Genomic DNA, 4,201 nt, shown 5'->3' with positions numbered 1-4,201 from the left:
AGAGGTTAAGTGACAAGGGGTGAACACCTCTTGAATACCTTGATCTTTTGAACCAAAAAACATTAATCAAACCGAAAGATCCTGTGACAAGAAGTGCACACCTCTTGAATAACTTGATCTTTCAAATCTTTTAATCAAATCAAAATATTAAGTGACAAGGGGTGCACACCTCTTGAATACCTTGATCTTTTGAATTAAAATACATTAATAAAATCAAAGTGATCAAGTGACAAGAAGTGCACACCTCTTGAATACCTTCGATCCTTTGAGCTAAAACACATTAATCAAATCAATGTGATCAAGTGACAAGAAGTGCACACCTCTTGAATACCTTCGATCCTTTGAGCTAAAACACATTAATCAAACCGAAAGATCCTGTGACAAGGGGTGAACACCTCTTGAATACCTTGATCTTTTGAATCAAAACACCTTAATCAAACCAAAAGGTTAAGTGACAAGGGGTGAACACCTCTTGAATACCTTGATCTTTTGAACCTTTCTTTAATCAAACCGAAAGATCCTGTGACAAGAAGTGCACACCTCTTGAATACCTTGATCTTTTGAATCAAAATACATTAATTAACAAGGACAACAAGTGACAATGGGGCTCGCTCTTGTTCAATACCTTGGGTAAAGACGCGCTAGGTGAACACCTATGCTCAATCCTTTGCTAAATGTCCCTTTAAAACACAATCTTCAATTTCATTCAAACCTTTTTGCCTTATGGCTTTTAAAACTCTTTTCATAAACGAGACACTTATTCAATTTTCAATACGAACATACTTCCACATGTGAAGATCGAATATCTTCCACTCGAATGCGATGATGGCCAAAATCATGTCTTATCTTGATTTAGTCATCCATTCTTGTAGTGATCTCATATCCATGTGCGCGTAGTATTTCCATTTGAAAGCGATTGAGTACCTCTCGCTAAAATCAACCAACAAACCTTTCGTGGTTCATAGCCCGAACTACGATTGCTCTGACTTTCCCATTGCACTAGGGAATACGTAGGCACAAGATACAAACGTCTTGGCGAGCATAATAATAAAAAATCTTTTCTTTTCTTCCTCATAATAATAAAAACCCTAAAAATCTTTTCTTTTATCTTTTCTTGAATAATAAGCTAAAGAACGCAAACATTACACTAACACTCAAACACGAAACTAACTAAATGGGTCCCATCGAGTACGATGGAGGTGAGGGGTGCTAATACCTTCCCCTTGCTTAACCGACTCCCGAACCCTAATTTGGTTACGAACGACCATCTTATCCATCCTTTTTCATTTCATGGGTTTTATCGATATTTTCCCTTTCCTTCTTGGAATAAATAAAGTTCGGTGGCGACTCTGTTGTACTTCGAATGCGCGAAAGCGCGTCGAGTCACATTTTTCCCGCTACAGAAAGTGGCGACTCTGCTGGGGAATATCCTAAGAGAGTCAACCCTAGTTTAGTTTGTTTTTTACTTGAGTGTTTACTTTTGTTTGTTCTTATATTCTTTATGCTTTTTCTTATGCTCTTATGCTCTTTATGTTTACTCTTGTGTTATATTTCTTTATTCTTGCTTTACTGCTTTTTATTTATTTTTGTATATACTCATTTGTGGGTATGGGAATGATACTTGAGTGAAGCTCTCTACCCGAGCTTTGAAAAACAAGAGAAAAACATAAGTTAGGAGGTGGTTGTGTAGTGCTAGTCCCCAAGGTGAACACCTTGAATGGCTAATACGAGAACCCCACTTGGAGGAGACTTAGTCATGAAATTTATCATAAGATGGTTCACCCATCGCATGGCAGAAATCTGATTTCGTCGCTAACTCCAAGGACCTTTAGAACCCGTTCCATCTATGGTGATGTAGGTATCTCTACTATCAAAAACCTTATAGCTAACCTTGTGAGGGGATTCTTGGGTAAAAGAACATAGAACTGTCTTATTTTAAGAAGCTTTCCTCAGTAAATTCTCTTATCCATTTACATTTATCATTTTAATTTAGTCTATGTATAGCATCGTGTTGCATTCCCTATCATATGACATTGCATCATTCCTGCATGTAAAAAAAAATATATAAAAAAAAATCATGCATCTGCATTCATGCATTCAAGTTGTCAACAAAAGACTCATTTCGTCTGTCTTCATCCTCAAATGGTCTGTCTACCGTCAAGTTGAATCCTCAACACATTGAACTAGAGGCATGGATCTGAAGACTGTGAAAGAACTTCAACGAGGCCAAGATTTGTTAAGAATACAAGTTATCCAATTGAAGAGCCCATATATAAGATAGGATTATTCATCCTCGTCACTGATTATGTCACTAGGCCTTGTTTCCTTCTGTTTGCAAATTCTTTGTGTTGTATTGTGTACTGCAATGAATGTTGTTTTGTTTCAAAATGTTAATTTTAATGAAATGAGCATTACATATTTGAATCAATCCATTTACATCTATTGTGTGTTTCTTTATGCTTTATCTTTAAAAAAAAAAACAAAAATATATCTCTTGTTCTTTTTCTTTATGCAAAGATTGGAGGGAGGATGATGAGAATAAAATACCCAAGTTGTTGAATTGTATGCTTTTGGATAAACTTTGTTGATGATGTACAGGCATTGTTTCAATTCCTAAACACTGGAGAAATAAGGAAGTTAATCCCTCGTCAACCCCTTTGAGCCTAGAAGTTGGTGTTTCTTTCTGTATGAAAACCCGCAATTTTAACCTGGGGCAGGGTAGTTCTCAGTTAATCTAGTTGTGCATTCAATTTCAAGAGAATAATTAAGTACGCCTTTCAATAAGGGTTTAAATCAAAAGTGACCAAGATGGTTATCATCAATCATTATCAATGCAGTCACTATCTTTCCAATATAAAAAAATTCAAAGAAAAAAGCCCGCTAAGTCAAAACCTATGAAGAAGACTTAGGCAAAAATGGGGCATCCCGCTGACTGTAATCTCAAATGGAACAGTTCAGGCAAAAGTTAGGGATATCAAAAGAAAAAAGAGAAGTCAGTAATTTCCTTGAACAACCATAAAATGTTGTGACTATCAAATGGGAGAAGTGACTGCCATCTCAAAGATTCCCTTGGTCTTTAAACCATCATCATTATCATAGGTGCGATTCCAAAGTCTCTTGGAACCTGAATGCATAATTTGAATTAACTGAGCGTAGGATTGAAGTTCATCACGGAGAATGGGGTGGGTACAAATAAATTTTGAGCCTATATCCTTTGTTTCTAAAACCGTGAACCAAGCCACGTTACAACCTTCAAAAGACCTAATTTAAGCAAGGTTTATTTTGAAAGCATACTACAACAAGGTTGCGTTAACCTGACTTCTAAAGATCTTTGCAATTCGTTTGTTTTACCATACCTTTTGCTTTATCCATCACTTTGAACGTCTAGATCATTGTGTTTGGACCTTTGATTCATTTGCTTTACATCAATAGCATCATTCCAATAAATGACTTTGATTTCAAAATATGCTTTGAGTGTCGCATTAAAATTACCATTTTTGAATAAACATTTTATTTGCAAGTACTCATTTTCAAAGAAGTTCAAACAGTCAAGAAACTTGGTCAGTGGTCCTATCAGGGGCACGTTACTTCAAGATCCTGTTGTTCAAGACTTATATTGGGGGCAAGTGTTACCAACATTCAAGAACTGAAGCAAGGATCATATAACAATCAGTCAATCAGGGGCAGTTTTCTTCAGCGATCCCCAAGCAGTTTATCAGTCCTTCTCAAAAGGATCATCAGTGTGACGTAACAGAGTTGGCAATGTTCTTGTGTTGAGGAATCAGAATTCCAATCTATCCTCACAAAAGAGTCTACCTCAGTTGTCATGACCAATTACATTACATTAATCATTCACATATCATGCATAGAAATTTTCATACTCATTTGCATTCTTTCAAGGTCTCATTGTTATCAACACTTTACCTTGAGATCAAAGCCCAACTTACTTGGCATCTACCAAAATGATATTTGTCTCTTCATCCAATGCTACTATTGGAAGCCTACTTGTTTCTCTTTGTCCAAAGCTACTGTTGGACATGTTGTTTTTCCACCTTTTATCCAAAGCTACTGTTGGATACCACAATCCTTAGTAAAGTGTTATTCAAAGCTACTGTTGAATGATCTTTATCTCTTTGAGCGGGAATACCATTCTTTTCTCATCCAAAGCCACTCTTGGATGTTCTTGAGTTTGTTTTCCCAT

Source organism: Vicia villosa, unplaced genomic scaffold (genome assembly GCF_029867415.1).
Source record: "Vicia villosa cultivar HV-30 ecotype Madison, WI unplaced genomic scaffold, Vvil1.0 ctg.001636F_1_1, whole genome shotgun sequence".
NCBI classification, from domain to species: domain Eukaryota; kingdom Viridiplantae; phylum Streptophyta; class Magnoliopsida; order Fabales; family Fabaceae; genus Vicia; species Vicia villosa.
Note: the sequence above shows the minus strand (reverse complement) of the source record.